General features: G+C 37.0%; 1 pseudogene; it reads right to left on the reverse strand.

Annotated features, from left to right (window-relative positions):
- Nucleotides 1-206: 206 nt before the first annotated feature.
- Nucleotides 207-1,400, reverse strand: LOC114504876 (annotated as a pseudogene).
- Between the last annotated feature and the right edge of the window lie 20,421 nt (nucleotides 1,401-21,821).

Raw genomic sequence — 21,821 nt, forward strand, 5'->3', positions numbered from 1 at the left:
TTTTTCAACAGTACACTCAATCTACAACAAATGCAAATTCAGAATTATTTGACAGTGCTTCCTTTCTTAATACAAAACATTTTTCTGTGATTTACTGTTGACCTATTTTAAATATATTGGTGGTACTACATGAAGCTGTCTCCTTTTAAGAGCTTTTTGTTTTATTTACCTTCATATGACTAGCTTCCACCTGCCAAAAGTTTGGGTCAGACAGATGAGTGCCTATACCTTGTGAGATTGAAAGCAATGCTTTTACACACAGGCCAGAAGATGTTTGATTGCCTTTCAACACATATAAATAGATTTATGCTTAAATTGCCATTTTCTGCAATACTGGTATCAAAGACTAGTCACTATTCATAATGGCTGTTTCAATTCCCCCATGAATTGGGAGGAGTGTCTTCCCAAGTCAATTGCTGCCTATGACCATATAGGTCAAGTCTATAAGCAAAACTTTCAGCATGCTTGCATGTTCCTATCAGCTGAACAATGGAAAATAACTGCTGGTGCCCACCATAATTTTTCTGTTCTTCTAAGACTAACATGAAGTGAAAGCAGTAACAGGACTTCATTATCACCCAGTCCACAGCACCAGAAACATTGATGTCTGTAGCAAGGAAAATTGTATCTTCTGCCTGCAGGGTTGTAATGGACTTGTGCTTATGCATCAGTTGAGGAATGATTATATCCAACCTGCCTTGCCACTTACAGGAACCCCCCACCCCCACCCCAGTCATAGGCAGGAGCAAGGGTGAAACTCATAGAGCTCTTCCAGGTCGGCTTTCTTCTGTGTGTGACAGAGTCATTTCACATCCAGAAGATGCATATTAACAAAGGACAAGTACTGAATTGGCCACTTTCTCCATAGCCAAGTTGCAAAATGATCCCATCAGTCCCCAGCAGGTTGAACAACACATGAGCTTTGAGCAACAGTTGCTACAGACAAGACATTCTGACACTGAAGAATGAATGGGTGGTAATGCATGGTCAAAGCAGACATGGCATTCAAAAAGACCAGCCAAGTCATTGTTGTAGGTGGTTGTGCCTGTCAGGGAGAGCATCCTGTGAGATGGTGTGCACTTGAAGTTCCTAAAAGGTAACTCTGTTTCAGTCTCCCACCTCAGGCTCATTTCTGTGGGCAGAGAGCACTCCTCCACCCCAGCCCTACTCACGTGCTTTCTGTGGCTGCTGCCAATCCCGGCCACTTCAGGAAGCACCACCACCTCTTCCCTGTGCAGACACCCGTGGGACACTCTGGGCTCTGCTGCTGCTGACACCGCTCCTGCTCCTGACGAATGGAGGGTGCAACGCCCACAATGGCCACCTGGGCTCCCCCGCTGGACACCGCAGCCATTGCCTTGTTGGAGTCTTCCAGCCACCCCATAGGTAAATATTGACATTTTTAAAGGAAACTACAGGCCTAGGGCATGACCACCCTCCTTGATCTGCTTTTAGTTTGGAAATTTGATATTTAGACTATCCTTTGAGGTTACTTTTGGTTTTTGATTTTAGTAAAGCTTACCATACATGCCTCCCCTGAGCTTTTCATATTTAGTATGTGGCCCCCTTTTTTGTGTATATTGCTTCAGTTTAGAAAAATACATTTTTCAGGTGATTTTATGGTATCATGTAATTAGGTCCGCCAGATTTAGCAAATAAAAGTACAGACTACCAAGTGAAATTTGAACTTCAGATAAACAATGAATAATTTTCTAGTATTCATGTGTTACATGCAATATTTGGGACATATACTGAAAAAGAAGCTAAATATTTTCAGTTGGTCCAATTGCATTAGTACCAAAATATCTGGAGCTTTTTTTTTTATTTTTCAGTGGTTGGATCACTTAAAATATCAGTTGCATAATATGTATATACTTTCAAATAATAATGCTGACAAAATTTTCTTGTCACATTGACTCTAAGAGGCATGGTATTAGCATTTCTTTGGCAAACATGATATCACACTCTTTTGAAGTCTATCTATTCAAAAGAAATACTTGTTTTTCTAACCGTCTTTGATAATATAAGAAATATAAGCAAAGACACTGAAATTAAAAATAGGCTGACAGTGACCAGAGGGGAGAGGGGAGGGAATTTCAGGGTAAAAGGGTGAAGGGTTTGCAGGAATAAGTATAAAGGACACATGGACAAAAACAAGGGGGGGGTGGGCTGGGATGGGGTAAAAGGCAGAAAACTGTGCTTGAACAACAATTAATAAAATGAAATTTTAAAAAAGGAATATGGAACATTAACATGTGCTATTTTAGCAACTTTTAAAAAATATTTATTTATTTATTTTAATTTTAATTGTTGTTCAAGTACAGTTTTCTGCCTTTTAACCCCATCCCAGCCCACCCCCAGCCCTCCCCACCCAGCCGATCTTCTTTTAGCAACTTTTGATATGAAAATGTTTTTTATCTTTTACTTTATTCACATAAATCACATTTATATAATTTTCAATATTAAATAATTCTAGCATTCTTGGAAGAAAATTCCTTACAGGGAGGTACTTTGAACAATTGGAGAAATGTTGTGACTTGCTTACTAATTTTTTTAATTTATTTTTTATTTGATATAGTCCCATTTGTATATTTTTCCCCTTTGTTTCCAATGCCTTAGGAGATAAATCAGCAAAAATATTGCTATGTGAGATATATAAAATTTTACTGCCTGTGTTTTCTTCTAGGATTTTATGGCTTCATGACTTACATTTAAGCCTTTTATTCATTTTGAGTTTATTCTTGTATATGGTGTAAGTTGGTGGTCTACTTTCACTATTTTGCATGTACCATTCCAGTTTTACCAACACCAGGTATTGAAGCGACTGTCTTTGCTCCATTGTATGCTCTTGCCACATGTATCAAATACCAATTAATCCTAAAGGCATAGGTTTCTTCCTGGGCTTTCTGCTTTGTTCCATTGATCTATATGTCTGTTCTTATGCCAGTACCGGACTGTTTTTATTACAGTGGCCTTATCATATAATTTAATATCAGAAGTTGTGATACCACCATCTTTGTTCTTCTTTCAGAAGATTGTTATGGATATTTGGGGTCTTTTTAGGTTCCATATAAATTTTTGTAATATTTGTTCTAGTTCTGTGAAATATGCCATTGGTATTCTAACAGGAGTTGCATTGAATGTATAGTTGCTTTAGGTAGAATGGTAGAATGAACATTTTAATGATGTTAATTATTCCAATCAATAAACACAGTATATGCTTCCACTTATTTGTATCTTCCTCAACTCCTTTCTTCAATGTCCTATAGTTTCTGAGTTCAGGTCTTTTACCTCCTTGGTTAAATTTATTACTGGGTACCTTATATATTTTTTGTTACAATTGTAAATGATAGTGGATTTTTTTTGGTTTCTCTTTTGGATAGCTCATTATTGGCATATAAAAATTCCATTGATTTTTGGGTATTGATTTTGTATCCTGCCACTTTGCTGAATTCATTTACTAGATCTTGTAGTTTTTTTCATGGAGTCTTTAGGTGTTTTTTTTTTTTTTTTTTTTAGTCATTAAAGACAGTTTTTTACTTTGTAAATTATATTTTATTCTTTATTCTATTATACTTGTCCCAGATTTTCCCTCTTTGGCCCCCTCCAACAGCCCTTCCCCACTCCCTCAGTCAATACTCACAACATTGTGCTTTTTAATCCCTTGATCTTTTTTCATCCATTCCCCTGATCCCCTCCTATCTCATTTGGCTGCCATCAAATCATTCTTTGTATTTATGATTCTGTTTCTGTTCTGCTTGTTTATTTTGGTTTTATATTCAATTGTTGATAGATACGTATTTATTGCCATGATATTGTTCATATTTTTTATCCTCTTCTTATTTTTTAAGATTTTATTTATTTATTTTTAGAGAAAGGAGAATGGAGAGAGAAAGAGGGAGAGAAACATCAATGTGTAGTTGGCTCTCATGAGCCCCCAGTTGGGGACCCAGCCTGCAACTCAGACTTGTGCCTTGACTGGGAATCAAACCAGTGACCCTTTGGTTTGAAGGCGGGCACTCAATCCACCAAGCCACATGAGTCAGGGCCTCTTCTTCTTAAATAAGATCCTTTAACAACCCATATAATACTGGTTTGGTGATGATGAATTCCATTAGGTTTTTCTTGTCTGAGAAGATCTTTATCTGCCCTTCAATTCTAATTGATAGCTTTGCTGGACAGGTGTTGTTTTAATCACTTTGATACAGAGAAATGTGTTCAGATCATTGAGGAGAAGTAGGAAGGGGCCATAGGAGGAGGTTGCCCAGCAATGGTAAAAAGTCTAGGACAGGACTGGCTGAGAAGCTGATAGCCTCCAGAACTCATGAAATTATGGGCCAGAAGATTTAAAATAAAAAGGACAAGACTTCTGGCTAAGATGGAGGCATAGGTAGACACGCTGTGCTTCCTCTCACAACCAAAAGAAGGACAACAACAAAATTAAAAACAAAAATCAACCAGAACTGACAGAAAATCAAATTGTATGGAAGCCCGACAACCAAGGAGTTATAGAAGAAACATTCATCCAGACCAATAGGAGGGACAGAGACAGCCAGCCAGGCAGAGAGGATTTGTTGCAAGGCGGTGGCTGGTGGACACTGCAAGGTGACAGATTGTAGGCTGGGCAGTCCCACATTAGCATGAAGATAAATCAGGAGGAACAACTGGGAAGTGAGACAGACCAAGCAACCCAGATTTCCAGCATGGGGAAATAAAGCCTCAAACCTCTGATTGCAAACACCTGTGGGGGTTGATGCACCAGTGGGAGAAACTCACACCTCACAGAAAATTTCATTGAAGAGACTCACAGGGTCCTAGAATATACAGAAGCCCAGCCTCCCAGGAATCAGCACCAGAAGGGCTCAATTTGATTGTGGGTAATGGGAAAAGTGAATGAAAACCTGCAGAGAATGAAGCAAGCGACATTGTTCCCTCTTGGACCCCTCCCCCACATACAGTGCACAACACAGCAATGTCTGTTGCCCTGCCCTGGTGAATTCCTAAGGCTCCACCCCTTACTACATAACAGGCTCACCCAGAGGGAAAAATGGCCCAAATGAAAGAACTGATCAAAGATTCAGAAGACATACAATTAAGTGACGAAGAGATAGCCAACCCATCAGATGTACAATTCAAAACACTGGTAATCAGGATGCTCACAGAATTGGTTAAATATGGCCGCAAATTAGATGAAAAAATGAAGGTTATGCTAAGTGAAATGAAGGAAAATGTACAGGGAACCAACAGTGATGGGAAGGAAACCAGGATTCAAATAAATGGTGTGGACCAGAAGGAAGAAAGAAACATTCAACCAGAACAGAATGAAGAAACAAGAATTCAAAAAAAAAAAAATGAAGAGAGTCTTAGGAACCTCTAGGACATCTTTGAACATTCCAACATCTGAATCATAGGGGTACCAGAACGAGAAGAGGAAGGGCAGGAAATTGAAAACTTGTTTGAACAAATAATGAAGGTAAACTTCCCTAATCTAGCAAATGAAATAGACTTCCAGGAAGTCCAGGAAGCTCAGAAAGTCCCAAAGAACTTGGACTCACGGATGAAGACACCAAGGCACATCATAATTACATTACCCAAGATTAAAGATAAGGAGAGAATCTTAAAAGCAGCAAAAGAAAAGTAGACAGCTACCTACAAAGGAGTGCCCATAAGACTATCAGCTGATTTCTCAAAAGAAACCTTGCAGGCAAGAAGGGGCCAGAAAGAAGTATCTGAAGTCATGAAAAGCAAGGACCTACATCTAAGATTACTCTATCCAGCAAAGCTATCATTTAGAATAGAAGGGCAGATAAAGTGCTTCTCAGATAAGGCCAAGTTAAAGGAGGTCATCATCACCAAGCCCTTATTATATGAAATGTTAAAGGGACTTATCTAAGAAAAAGAAGATAAAAAATATGAGCAGTAAAATGACAACAAACTCACAGTTACTAACAACTAAAGCAAAAACAAAAACAAAAACAAAATAAGCAAATAACTAGAACATTAACAGAATCACAGTAATGGAGATGACATGGAGGGTTATCAGTGGGGGAGTGGGTGGGGAGAGAGTGGGGAAGGTACAGAGAATAAGTAACATAAATGGTAGGTAGAAGATAGACAGAGGGTGGTTAAGAATAGTATAGGAAATGGAGAAGCCAAAGAACTTATATGTTTGACCTATGGACATGAACTAAAGGGGGGGGGAATGCAGATGGAAGCAGGTATGCTGGGTGGAGGGCAATAAAGGTGAGGAAATGGGACAACTGTAATAGCATAATCAATAAAATATTTTTTTAATGGCAGAGGCTGGATCTCTGGCTCTTTTCCTCAAAGATGCCAGGATGATTATGCTGTAGCTGCCTGCATTTCCCAATGGATGGTGTTTGGATGGGAAGGAACTTGGGACACAGCCTAGGATCAGGCCGGCCTGGCAGGAGAATGCAGGGTTATTCTTCTTTGGGTGTTTTAGAGGTGATGGGCTCTGAGGCAGAAGCCTGCTATTCTTCTAAAATTGTATAGCTTTTGTATCTTATGCTGTTTTAGTTTGTAGACTAACCCTTTAGAAACAGGATAATTAAAAACTAACAGTGGGAATAATATGAGAACTCTGGTGTGAGTTTAGCCTTCATTGATAGGTTTAGGTGATTAGAGCCATAACTAGAGTTAAAGAGTTTAGCTTTACTTGATAGCTTTAAGTGACTAATGCATGTGGAAAGCTATTATTCCAAAATTGTAACTTTTGAATAAAGACTCCTTTCCTTTATTACCAAAGCTTTGCTTCCAGAATTTTGCCTAGAGGGTGGTGGTGGACAGGAAGACCCCACTTGCTGTTCCATAACAACTTTTAAGTGCAATACCATATCGTCTTCAAATAATTACAGTTTTACTTCCTTCTTTCCAATTTGGATGCCTTTTATTTCTTCTTGTCTGATTGCTGTGGCTAGGATTTCCAGAACTATGTTGAATATGAGTGATGAAAGTAAATATCCCTGTCTTGTTCCTGACCTGAAGGGGATCACTTTTTTTGCCAATGATACATCTGATGAGGGTTTAATCTCCAAAATATACAAAGAACTAATACAACTCAACACTAGGAAAACAACAATCCAATTAAGAAATGAGTAAAAGACCTAAGTAGACACTTCTCCAAAGAGGATATGCTCATAAACATGTGAAAAATGCTCAACATCACTAATCATCAAAGAAATGCAAAACAGAATCCTGAAACACCAATACGGCACTATTTACAATAACCAAACTCTGGAAATAGCCTAAGTGCCCATCAAGAGATGAATAAATTAAAAAAGTCGTGGTACATTTACACAATGGAATACTATGCAGCAGTAAAAAAGAATAAATGCTTACATTTTATGAGAGCATGGATGAAGCTGGAGAATACTATGCCAAGTGAATTACTCCAGTCAGTGAGAGACAAATACCACATGATCTCACTTATATGTGGAATCTAATGAACACAATAAACTAATGAACAATATACCAACAGAAGGATAAATACATGGAACAGACTGCCAGAAGGGGTCAGCGGGATGAAAGATGATGAATGGATTAACCAAAGAACATTTGTGTACAACCCATGGACACAGAAAACAATATGGGGATTGACTTAGAGAGGAGAGAGGGTAGGGCTGGGTGGAGGTAGGGAAGGAGAGAAAAAGCAGGAACAACTATAATAGCATAAATAAAATAATTAATTAATTAATTTTTCAATTATATCTGACATACAATATTATATTGGTTTCATGTGTATTGATACAACCTAGTGATTAGATATTTATATATCTTACAAAGTGATCACCTTGATAAGTCTAGTACCCATATGACACCATACATAGTTATTATTGATTATATTTACATCCCTGTGATTGTTTTTATAACTAGCATTTGTACTTATTTATCCCTCCACCTTTTTTACTCATCCCACAATCCCTCTTCCATGTGGTGACCATCAATTTGTTCTCTGATTTGCTTATTAATTGGCTGATGTCAATCTAAGCATGCCATACAAAGTTGACCTTGAGGTTGCATGTTTATCTGAGAACTTGTATTGTTACTAATTCAATCAACATTCACATCTATTTCCAAACCTCATTTAAATACAATCCCTGCATAATCACTCTATCTCATTCTTTAACTCATACCAATTTATCAAAACAAAGCTGTTGTCATAATGCATTGAGTAATGATTTTGCTTATTCCAAGAAGAGCTTGAAATGCCTGACCAAGAAAAATAATGTCAATATGCTTCTTGGAGCTTGTTAGGACAGCTGTTCTACCTATCTGTGGAATGATGTTCTGCCCTCTGTATTCCACTGTTGAAACTGTTTATGGAAAATTTTATTTCAGTCATTGTGTTATTCAGTTCTAAAGTTATCATTTGTTTCTGCTTTTATCTTCTGTTTCCTTGCTTAGACATTACTAAGAAGATTCAGCTTCATAGTAGCCTTTATTCTGAAGCTATAGACCATCATGTGTCCCACTGTCAGTGATATTCTCCATTAGGAAGAACCAGTTGGCAGATCCAAAGTGTTTTGGGTTTTTTTTTGTCCTGGGAGCTCACAAAATGAGGGATAAACTGAAGTGCCTCTTTTTATTGGCAGTTTACAGGTGTTAAATCACAGAGCAAGCTTGCAGGGTATCCTTTTCTTTCTTTTTTCCATTCTGTTATACACATGCTTTAAAATTTATATGTCTTGCCCAAATGGTACTTGATGGGATTGGTCTTTATTCAAATTACACTCAGCATGATTTCAAACTGTTGCTTGCTTTTAGACATTTTCTTAGTTGTTTTCCAATTTTATAATATTCTAAGTTTCATATATATCTTACTTTATAACCTGTTTACTAAATCTGTTAGTTCATTTCTTTATGTATTTTCAGAATTTTTTGCTTCCCTTTGATAGTGTTCCAAATACGTTTTAGATTTCCTTTTTATTTTTTTCAAATTAGAGTAAAATTTCCAAATTAGAAAATTTTTTCAAGATTTTAGTTATTTATTTTCAGAGAGAGAGCAAGGGACGGAGAAAGAGATGGAAAGAAACATCAATGTGTGGTTGTCTCTCACACCCCCCCTACTGGGGACCTGGCCTGCAACCCAGGCATGTGTCCTGACTGGGAATGGAACTGCATCCCTTTGGTTCACAGACCCATGCTCAATTCACTGAGCTACACCAGCCGGGGCCAATCTAAAAATTTTCTGATCAGAACATATACTGGGGTTGCATTGACTTTACAGATTTTTTAGTTTTATTTTTATTGTTTATGCTGTACAGTTGTTCCCACTTTTTCTCTTTTTCCCTGCCTTCACTCATCACTACTTTCTCCCCATCCCAAGCCAATCCCCATATTGTTGTCCATGTCCATGTATTGTTCATAAATGTTCTTTGGTTAATTCCTTCACCATCTTTCATCCTGTCCCCTTTACAGATTTAGTTAGGGGCAAATTCACATTTGATTCTTCATACCCAAGAAGGCTTGTTGATGACTCTATTCATACCTCTACTTATAACACTCCATATAGATTTATATTTCTCTTCATATATTTCATACACATTTTTTGAGCCTGTTCCTGTTATTGTTAGAAGATAATTTCCAGAAAAAAGTAAAATTATGATTCTCATACACTTATAGAATGAATTTGTCCTAAAGATTTTATTTGACTTGCAATTTAATATTTTATTTATTTTTAGAGTGAGGGAAAGGGAGAGAGAAAGAGAGGGAGACAAACAGCAATGTGTGGTTGCCTCTCTCACATCCCCAACTGGGGACCTGGCCCACAACCCAGGCATGTGCCCTGACTGGGAATTGAAACAGCGACCCCTTGGTTTGCAGGCCAGCACTCAATCCACTGAGCCATACCAGCTAGAGCTGTTTTACTTGCAATTTAAAAAATTGAGTAGATGTTATAACTTGTTCAAAGAAGAATCCAAAACATATTTATGTATCAAGAATATTGAAATGAATGTTTAAACGAAAAAAGAAACAGCTTTTCTACTGGTTCAAAGTGTTGTTCTTCCCAGTATAGAATTCATTTGCATGTCTATAGAGAAAACATATTTCATTGCTCTATATTCACAGGGTTATAAAATAGCTCCCAATGAATCAGAATCAGATAAATCAGAAGTTGTACTACAGACAATACATAGTTTTCCTTCAAAGCATATTTTTTACAATCTCCCCTTGATAAAATTAATCTCCTAATTCTCCTAATAATAATCACATTCTAAAGTATTGGGGGTTAGGACTCCACCATATTTCTGGGTGGGGCAAAACTCAATCCTTAACAAAAATTGAGCATCAGATCTTAGATCACAAAATGTGAATGAATAAAATAAACTGATGACACAGGCCACATCCCTAATTTTTATATATGTGGAAAACAAAGCTCATCAGTGGGAGAAAAAGAATATAGATCCAGGTCTCTAGAACTTAAAATGAGTATTAAGGTGACACCATGCCATCAAACAGTAGAATAACATCTCTCCTCCCTCTCCTAGGCTTGTAATGGACAGCTATGGGACCAAGGCGTGGAGATAAGGTCAGGGGATTTGGAATAGCAACCTTGGTACCAATCCCAGGTTTTCCCCAGAAGGATCTTAGAAAATACCATAAAATCTTAGCAAAGATCTTCACAGCTTTGACTTTCAGGGAATGGAGATGATGTTTCTACATCACAGGTGACTGTGGTGAAGAATTTGAGGAAACCTACATCAGCTACGCACTCAGAATTCCTAGGTTTCTGACAAGACAGCAACCTGGTAACCAGCCCCTGCTTTGGAGGCATGCCTCAATGAACTTTTATTTAAGTAGCTGTGATAATAATATTGACTATTATGATTATTTAGCTCAAGTTTAAGTTAATTTTTAATTGATTAAAAGTTTTAAACAGTAATATCAACAATACTATACTATAAACAGTAATATCAGTAATATCAACTATACTATTACTATAAACAGTAATATCAGTATCAATACATAGTCATTTTTCCCAATTTGCCAGAACCAAGATCATGACGATTTACCCTTACTTTTTTTTCTGATGGTTTTATAGTTTTAGATCTTATATTTAGATTGTTGATACATTTTGAGCTAATATTTACATATGGTGTGAGATAAGGGTCAGACTTCGGTATTTTGCATATGGATATTCAGTAGTTCCAGTGCCATTTGTTGAAGAAAATGCTCTTTCCTCATTGAATGATCTTGGCACCCTTAATGAACGTCAATTTGCCATACATATATGGATTTACTTCTGAAATTTTAATTCTATTCCATTGGCCTGGATGTCTCTCCTTATGCTAATACCACACCGATTTGGTTATTATAGCTGTGTAGTAAATTTTGAAATTGGTAAGTGTGTGACCTCCAACTTTATACTTTTATAAGACTGTTGCAATACCATGTGAATGTGAGGATTAGCACTTCCATTCTATAAATAAAGATGATTAGAATTTTGATAAAGATTGCATTGAATCTGTAGATTATTTGGTATTCCTATCTTAGCAATATTGTTTCTAATCAATTAACATGGATGTCTATCCATTTATTTAGGCAATTAATTTCATTTAACAATGTTTTATTTTTTTTTTTAGTGTATAAGTCTTTCACTGTCTTTTACCTTTTTCATTAAATTTATTCCTAAATATTTTATTCTCTTAGATATTATTATGAATGGAATTTTCTTAATTTTATTTTCAGATTGCTCATTACTGGTGTATGGAAACATAATGGATTTTTGAATGTTGATCTTGTACCTTGAAATTTGCCAAATTTCTTCATTAGCTCTAGGAAAATTTTTGTGGATTCTTTGCAAATTTTTACAAATAGGATAATGTCTCCTATGAATATGACAATTTTACTGTTTTCTTCCTAATTTGGATGCCTTTTATTTATTTTTCTTACTTGATTGTTTGGTCTAGAACTTCTACTACGATATCAAATAGCAGTGGTGAAAGCAGGCATCTTTTCCTTGTCCTGATCTTAACAGGAAAGCTTTCAGTATTATGATGTTAGCTGTGTTATGAAATGTATTGAAATGTTATGAAGAGTGCAAAGGAAGTATAGCCTTTCTCACACTGTTAGCGAGAATGTAAATTGATATAAATATTTAATGTTATTTATCAGCAAAAAATCTTGAAATGTTAATAAATGCATATGCTTTTCCTGAAAAATTAAACTTTTAAGAGTATATCATCAGGAAAAAGGTGAAAATGATTGCAAAGAATGTACTCATGATTATGTCCATAATGCTACACATTTTTTTCAGGTGTTAGTGTGGTGGGATTATGAACCTCTTCCATTTTTACTATTTTAAAAATGTGTTTTTTAAGTGTGGTTTTCAATACTGAAAGTAAAACACTGCATAATAATAGCTCCCTCTTCCACAGGAACTAGCTTTCATTTCACAAAGGCCCAAGGAATATGGAACTTAGCCTTCTCAAAGCATGACTCTGATAGCAGAAATCTTTGCTATGAAGATACCATCCAGGCATAGAGATGCTCTTTCAAAGACTTACATTTTGCCTAGAAGGAAGAATCAATAACTCTAGGGCTGCCCTCTCAGCAAGTTCTTCCTAGCGCATCACTTAAATTAAGCAGTGGGTATGAGGGACCATCCCTAGACAGGGGGTCAAGTGATGGCTTGCACGTGTTGCTTAGGTTCCTGACTTGCTGTATAGCATATCACTTTTCCTATCTGTGAAAAGCTTAAGTCTAAAATGACTCTGTAAGTGATATATAAAAGTACAGATGGAAACAGGGACTCTCATATACTGCTGGAGGAAACACAAAATTGTACAGCCACTTGGGAAAACTGTTTGGCAGTTTCTTACAAAACTAAACACACTCTTAGTATACAATTCAGCAATCATGTTCTTTGGCACTTAACCAGAGGAGTTTAAAAGTTATGTCCACATAAATAACTGCACAAGGATGTTTATAGAAGATTTATTTATAATGGCCAAAATGTGAAAGCAGCCAAGGTGTCCCTCAGGAGGTTAATGGATAAATTGTGCTTTATTTATATCCAGAGAGTAGAATACTGCTCAGCACTAAAAGGAAATGAACTATCAAGCCATGAAGAGACATGGAGGAATGTTAAATGCATTTTACTAAGTAACGCAAAGACAATCTGAAAAGGCTGCATACTACATTATTCCAACTATATGGAAAAGGAAAAACTATGGAGACAATATGAAGTTCAGTAGTTGCCAGAGGTGTGGGGGAGGGTAGCTGAATAGGTGAAGCACAGAGGAGTTTTAGAAATGTAAATACTCTGTATGATATTATAATGATAGATATATGCCATTATACATTTGTTCAAACCCATAGAATGTAAAACACCAAAAGTGAATTCTGTGGTAAGCTATTGACTTTGGGAAATTATGATGTGTTGATGTAGGTCCATCCTTGATAAACATATATCATTCTGGTGAGCAATGTTGAAAATGGAAGAGATTATGCATGTATGGGGGTAAGGAGCACATGGGAAATATTTATATCTCCCTATTAATTTTGTTGTAAACTTAAAACTGCTACCACAATTATTTAAGAGAAGACAAATGTGGGATGTAGACAGGCCTAGGAAATATTCTGTTCTGTTGATTCAAACCAAGAGACAATCTGACCTTGGTACCTGTGAGGCATACTTGAAAAGTAACTATACTCATGATGAAAACCTGTCTACTGCATCGTTTCCAAAAGAATGTGCATGACAGAATTGGAGGGGTTCTCAATCCTATATAGCTTATTAAAATTATATTCCTAGGCCCCATTGCAGACTTATTCTAATTCATTGAGTATTCCTCACAGAAATATGGATCACACCAAGGTTCCCAATGATTATGATGTGGCAAAATTTTCTAAATATGAGAATCATTTAATTTTGACCTGGCTATTTGAGACTGTCTTTGCTCCATTGTATTGTCCTTCTTTTGTCAAAGATCAGTTGACTACATATGTATATGTCTATTTCTGGGTTCTCTATTTCGTTCCACTGATCTATTTGTCTATTTTTTTTTCATGAATACCACACTGTCTTAATGACGATATATTTATAGTAAGCCTTGAATTCAGGTAGCATCAGTTCTTCAAAAATTTGCTCTTTTCTTTCAATGTTATTTTGACTGTTTGTTTTTTGTTTTGTTTTGTTTTGCTTCTCCATATACACTCTAGAAACAGTTTGTTGATATCCACAAAACGACTTTCTGGGATTTTGATTGGGATTGTATTGAATCTGCAGATCAAGTTGGAAAGCACTAACATCTTCACAATATTGAGTCTTCTTATCCAACCATGAACATGGACTATCTCTCCATATACTTCTTTGATTTCATTAATCAGAGTATTGTAGTTTTCCTCACACAGATCTTGCACCTATTTCTTAGATTTATATGTTACTATTTCATTTGGGGGGTGTTAATGTAAATGAGACTGTTTTTCATTTCAGATTCCACTTGTCCATTGTTGGCATATAGGAAAGCAACTGACTTTTGTATATTAACCTTGGATCCTGCAGCCTCATTATACTTTCTTATCAGTTCTAAGAGTTTTTCTTTTTCTTTTTTCTTTCTGATTTTCTATATAGATGATCATGTCATCTGCGAACAGACAGTTTTATGTCTTCCTTCCCAATCTGTATAACTTTTATTTTTTTCTTACCTTCTTGTTCTAGCTATACCATTTTTTAGGTCACTCCTTCCTTTGTTTTTCCTACCTAGGAGAGGTGGCTCTCAACTTTTTCATTTTCAACCCAAGCTAACCTTGGTCTTCTGGTCAGTTTCCTTTTTTTTTCTCCTGTTGGTGTAGGAATAACATCTTTTTTATAGAATCAAAGGTTACACATTCCAGAAAATATTTATGGGCATATGTCTCATGTGAGGCACTGTAAGAACTGCAGAGAGGAATGTGCTACTGAGCTATCCTTACCCATACCCTTACAGTGCATATCAGAAAACATATCTGACACCTGTAGTGTAATCAGCCTTTCTCTTCACTCTTGGACCTAGGTATTTATTTTTCCACTTTGTTCTCACTGCCATCTTTTAAAAAGACACAACACCCCTTTATTCTTTCAAAAAAAAAAACAAATTAAATGCAATAAATATTTAGTGGTTTCTCCAAATATTTTACTTTTTACCTTTATATTGAATTTATTGGAGTGACGCTGGTTAACTAAATCACACAGGTTGCAGGTGCACAATTCAACACAACATCATCTGTAAAATGTATTGGGTGTTCACCAACCCAAGCCCAAATAATTTCATGTATACCTCAAAGATTCTATTGGTGAGAAGTTATGTGTTTGCTTTAGTTTTTGTCCCTTCACTTTTTTAAAACTGTATTTTATTGATTATTCTATTACAGTTGCCCCATTTTTTCTCCCCTTTATTCCTCTTTGCCCTGTACCCCACCCTCCCTCCAGCATCTCCCCATCTTAGTTTATGTCCATGGGTCATACATGTAAGTTCTTTGGTTTCTCCATTTCCCATACTATTCTTAACCTCTCCCTGTCTATTTTGTACCTACCACTTATGCTTCTTATTCTCTGTATCTTTTCCCCCATTCTCCTCTCTGTCCCTCCTCATCAATAACCCTCCATGTGATCTCCATTACTGTGAATCTGTTACTGCTCCAATTGTTTGCTTAGTTCATTTTCGTTTTGGTTTTTTAGGTTCTGTTGTTGGTAATTGTGACTTTGTTGTCATTTTATTATTTGTATTTTTGTTCTTCTTTTTCTCAGATCAGTCCCTTTAACACTTCATATAATAAGGGCTTAGTGATGATGAATTCCTTTAACTTGGCCTTACCTGGGAAGCATTTTATCTGCCCTTCTGTTATAAACTATAGCTTTGCTGGACAGAGTAATCTTGATGTAGGTCCTTGCCTTTCATGACATTGAATACTTCTTTCCGGCCCCTTCTTGCCTCCAAGATTTCTCTTGAGAAATCAGCTGAGAGTCCACAGGAACTCCTTTGTAGGTAACTGTCTCTTTTTCTCTTGCTGCTTTTAAGATTATCTCCTTATCTTTAATCTTGGGTACTGTAATTATGATGTGTCTTGGTGTCTTCCTCCTTGGGTCCAACTTTTTTAGGTCTCTGAGCTTCCTGTACTTCCTAGAAGTCTATTTCCTTTGCCAGATTAGGGAAGTTCCCCTTCATTGTTTGTTCAAATAAGATTTCATTTTTTTTGCTCTTCCCCTTCTCCTTCTGGCACCCCTATGATTCAGATGTTGGAACATTTCAAGTTGTCCCAGAAGTTCCTAAACCTCTTCTCTCTCTCTCTCTCTCTCTCTCTCTCTCTCTCTCTCTCTCTCTCTCTTTAATTTTTTGTTTCTTCATTCTATTCTGGTTCAATGTTTCTTTCTTCTGATCCAAACCATTGATTTGAGTCTTGGTTTTCTTCTCTTCACTGTTGGTTCCCTGTACATTTTCCTTTATTTCCCTTTTCACAGCCTTCTCTTTTTCCTCTATTCTGTGACCATCCTCAACCATTTCTGTGAGCATTCTGATTACCAGTGTTTTGAATTTTGCTCTGATAGATTGCCTATCCCTTTATCACTTGTATTTTTTCTGGAGCTGTTTAAAACATTATTTTATTGTTGTTCAAGCACAGTTGCCTGCATTTACCCACCACCACTCACCTTCACCCCAGCCATCCCCACCTTCCTCCCCTGATTCCACCCCCACTTGGTTTTGTCCATGTGTCCTTTATAGTTGTTCCTGAAAATCCTTCTCCCCTTTCTCCCAATTATCCCCTACCGCCTCCCCATGTGGTTGGATCTCTTCTCTCATTTGGGCCACATTTTTTTTTTGTCTACATGTGCCTACTAGATAGTAAGTGGTGGAGCCTTAAGTATTCACCAAGGCCAGGCGGCCCACATCACTGCGTTTGGTGCTATATGAGGAGGAGGGGCCCAAGAGAAAGCAATGCCACTTGTTCAGCTCTTAGCCAGCTTTCAGTCACTTCCTCTGCTTCACACAAGCAAATTGGGCCCTTATGGTGCTTATTCCTGGGTGGGTGGGTTTGTGTACATTCTAGGACCCTGTGGGTCTCTCCAATGAACTCTTCTGTGAGGCTTGGAGTTTCTCCTGCTGCCTCAACCCCCACAGGTTTTTTCAGTCAGAGGTCTTGAGGCTTTCTTTCCCCTCTCTGGACCCATGGGTTGTGTGGTCTGTTTCACTCCCCAGTTGTTCCTCCCAGTCCTCCCAGTATCTGCAAATGTGGGACTGACCACTCCACTAGCCACTGCCTTGCCACAAGTCCTCTCTGCCTCGATTGCCTATCTCTGCCCCTTCTGCCAGTCTGTATGAATGTCTCTTCTTTAACTCCTTGATTGTCAGACTTCCATGCAGCTTGATTTCCTGGCAGTTCTGGTTATTTTTTTTGTTTGTTTTTAAACTGGTTGTTGTCTTCTTTTGGTTGTGTGAGGAGGCAAAGTGTATCTACCTGTGCCTCCATCTTGGTGGGAAACCCCTTCACTTTAAATATCTCAGTTGATGAGAGTGTGGTCAAGTCTTTTAGTCTGAGCTACAAAATGGACATTTCCCCTGATATTAAAGATTGTTAACCTCTATTTGAATTGTCCTGGATTCAAAACTATGAACTTTTAGTCCTTTTAAGAATATCTAATAGAGCCCTGGCTGGTTTAGCTCAGTGGATTGAGCTCAGGCTGTGAACCAAATGGTCTCCAGTCTGATCCCCAGTCTGTGCACATTCCTGGGTTGTGGGTCAGGTTCCCAGTGGGGGCCACATGAGAGGCAACCACATATTGGTGTTTCTTTCCCTCTCTTTCTCCCTCCCTTCCCCTTTCTCTAAAAATAAATAAATAAATAAACCATTAAAAAACAATATATAATAGATATCTTTACTAAAATGGCTGAATCAAAAAATGAGCAGAAAATATTGACAATTTTAAAAAGGAAGCATCTCCTGCCCTGCTTGGTGTGGCTCAGTGAATTGAGCACTGGCCTGCAAACCAAAGGGTCACCAGTTCAATTCCCAATCAGGGCACATGTCTGGGTTGCAGGACAGAACCCCAGTACAGGGTGCACTAGAGGCAACCACACATTGATGTTTGTCTCCCTCTCTTTTTCTTTCCCTTTTCCTCTGTCAAAAAGTAAGACTAAATAAAATATTTTTAAAATAAACAAATAAATAAAAGGAAGCATCTCCTAAGATTTTAAAAGGCCAAGTTCTATTCCTAAACCTCTGAGTTTTGTCAAATCTCTTCATTTTGGTCCTCAGTTTCTTCATTTATAAATTGAAAGAGTTGAAATAATTTAGTATTGGTTCCTTCAAATAGTGACAATCTATGATGTTGTAACCAGAAAAGACACCGGCTTTCAGCCTGCCTGTCACTACCAAACCCAATAAGCAATGACAGGGATTGAATCTTTATGGGCACTTTGTTCAGAAGGCCAGCAATCTGAGAAGATGGTAGGTTCATACCCTAACAGACCATCTTGCCTTCTCTTTCTAGGTCAGCCTTTTTATACCAGGGAATAAACAAGGTATGGTGAGGGCTTTGAGATTCAGGGAGGATTAGGTGATGGAGGCTGCAATATTCCTGTCCTGGGCAGTTAGCTGTTCCCAGGGGTGGTAGTCATCTCTCTCTCCCTGGAACACAAAGGTCTAGATGCCTCCAGTTTTCCCCAAGCTATAATCTTTAGCAGTGCCCCAGGAGGTCAGCTGTTTTCCCAGGAGCCAGGACAGGCCTTATCTGTAGTTTCTGAAACAAAACCTTTAACATACACATTACTTGCTAGACTTATAACTTTTTACCTTAAGCTAAAATTTTCCAAGTCTTGAGTCCCCTATCAATGTCACCAATTGCTTCTTTTTCTTTTCTTATATTTATCTCACTCTCATAATGCCATTAGAATGTTAACCTTTCTGACACACCTGAAATTTTAAACTGGCATCAATTTTGTTCCTGAACTTCTTTATATATGTACATGTAAATATGAACATGATAAATTATTTTAGTTTAGCTTCTGTGTGTTAAGACCATTTATATTTTTTTTTTCCTTTGTTTCTGGCCCTACCCATGCATCTCACATTTCAGATATTTGCCAACTCCTCAAAGTTGAAAAAACAACATTCCAACTTTCTCCACCCTTCTTCCTCATTTTCTGACTTCTTTTCCCCCTTGATCCCAGTCCCACATATCCCTATTTTCCTTTTATTAGTTTTGAGTGTCCTGCTGAGAATCCAGTTATCACTGCCTGGACCTTTAAATTACATTCTTGCAAGAGAAGAAAATTTAACCCTTATTTTTGTTCAAACATGGAGCAAACTAGAGTAACCCCATCTTCCTCAGAGTAAGTTTGGCATAACCTACATAATTTATGTAAAGTCTGTTTGTTAATCTATTAATAACAATCACTCAGCTATTGCCTTCTTTTAAAATTGTGATTCACTTCCAAAGGACAAAGTGACACATTCACAAAAATTTTGAGCAAAATCTGTATTAGTGTCCAAAATGCTTCAAAGTCCAAATCTATGAATGGATTATATGATACTAGACAGCTCCTAGACTTTTGGGCCCCAGGGGTGCTAGTGGAGAACTTAGGAGAAAACTTATATATTGCTAGTGTTTAGTGAGTTAAGATCAGACTTGGAAAATAAGTTTTCCTGAGTCTTTTCGGCTTTATGGATGATTTTGCTGTTACATTTTAGACAGCTCCCATAACTTCTCTTTGGGTCTGAAATCCCACTGTTGTCAATAACAGAGCTACTATAACAGTAAGTAAAAATTATTGCCTTTTTGTAATGGGTCCTCCTCTTCTAAATGCCTTTCTTTGGGAAACTCAGTTAACCAAGAGTCCTTATTGTAACCTTTTGTAATGTAAATAACTCCCTTTAAGGGTTTGTATTTCATCACCTTTGAAATGCAAACACCTAGCAAAGTCTTCATGGCACCTTGATAGCTTAAATGTGTCTGTCTCAGGTTGTAACCATTTGCTTATAGAAGAGATAAGAAAGGTCATATAGTTCCTTTGTGTGAAGGCAATTAACTAAAATGAGTATTTCAATTTTTGAGTGAAGTTAAGATGAATTACATGGAGATATATATGTGTGTATACACACACACACACACACACATATATATATATACATATATACACATATATACACAAAGACACCCAAATTGTCCTGTTAAGTCCTCTAATAGACATAAGGATACCATAAATCCTGCAGAACATGTGTCATTTATGGCTACAAGATATCTATATAAATGTGTGCGAAAATGCCCTGACTTTGTATTCTCATACAAAAGTAATTTGGATATGCTTATTCAATAATAAAATATCATTCTTTTCATTGTATAATTTGTATGCAATACTCTTTGTTCTTAGTAGGATTTTTATTTCTACAATAGTACAGACATCCACATCTTTGACACAATGCAAAGAACAGGTTAGAAGTTAGGGGTCAAGAACATGTAGTTGATGGTTATCTAGGCAGGAAAGTAGCTAGAAACCTGAAATCACACCCAATCAAAGGCCAAGGCCAAGATCAAATCAGAAACCAGGCCTTCATACAGAAGACATAGGATTGTTAGATGCATATGATGAGGTAAACCTGGAGACAAGCACAGGTAGACATGCTGAAGAAATTCGAGGAGGCCCAAATTGCAGATACGAGGCAAAGAGAGTAGTCAGAAATTCAAGCACAGACTAAAACTCAATGGAAGCCAAAACAGGTGGGACAAAACAAAAAGCAAATGTCTGCCTTCTACTTTAAGAGACCTGACCCCAAAGTAAGCTTTTGACAGAGACTTCACATATTTTTCTGTAAGATGAATGTTGACTGCAGGGCTGACCTACAACTGCTAGAAAAAAATGTGAGGGAAGATTTCGATTTCTATCTTCAAAATGAGATCAGTTCTATTCTTTTGGAACTCATGTCTGCTGTTCTATTACATTTTGGTATTTTATGGAGAGCAAACTCAGAAAACAATTAAAACAAATCTAACAAGAACTGTTGAGTCCACTTCTAATAGGAAAAAATTAGACATAACTAGGGAACTGGTAAAATAAAATATAACTCCATACAGTGAGAAGTGAGACAGCTATTAAAAAGGGTAATGTAGGTGATTTTTATTGACATGGAAAAATATCTATAATTTATATTAGTACATACATATCTATGTGTATACATGTACATATATGTACATATTTTTTAAAATTCAACTGGTATACACTGAGAAGGCTACAAAATACTAGTTGTTATGACTAGTGTCTGTCTGGTATTACTGTTTGGTGTCTGTATTGACTGTTTGGTATCTGTCCTGTACTTCCTTATACTAGTTGTTACACATTTTAAATATACCACTTGTATATGCACAAAATATTTACCAAATGTCTAACTGTGATCATCTCTGGGTGGGGGTAGGTTCGGGACATTCTGCTTTATTCTCCTTTAAACAAACAAACATGCTTATACATTTTGCCCACTTACAGAAGAGTAGAGGGAAGTGATTGTCAGACCTCACAGTGCATTAGAATTACCCAAACACTTTTTAAAACTTATCCCCAGATATTTTGTTTTAATTGATTATGGTAGAGTCCAGATATGAATATATTTTTAAAGCTCTTTAATCTATATGTACATATGTTTGAGAATCAGCCAAAGTTAGGAACACAGGCGGGGGAGTTACACTGCCAGGGTTTGAATTCTGCCTGTCACTTACTCCTTGTGGTACAGTGGGAAAAATACTTAACCTCTGTAAGCTTCAGTTTTCTAGCCTGTAAAAAATGAAGATTTTAGCAATATTTATGTATTAGGGTTACTATGAGATTGCA

The sequence above is a fragment of the Phyllostomus discolor genome, chromosome X (assembly GCF_004126475.2).
Source record: "Phyllostomus discolor isolate MPI-MPIP mPhyDis1 chromosome X, mPhyDis1.pri.v3, whole genome shotgun sequence".
In the NCBI taxonomy this organism is placed as follows: Eukaryota; Metazoa; Chordata; class Mammalia; order Chiroptera; family Phyllostomidae; genus Phyllostomus; species Phyllostomus discolor.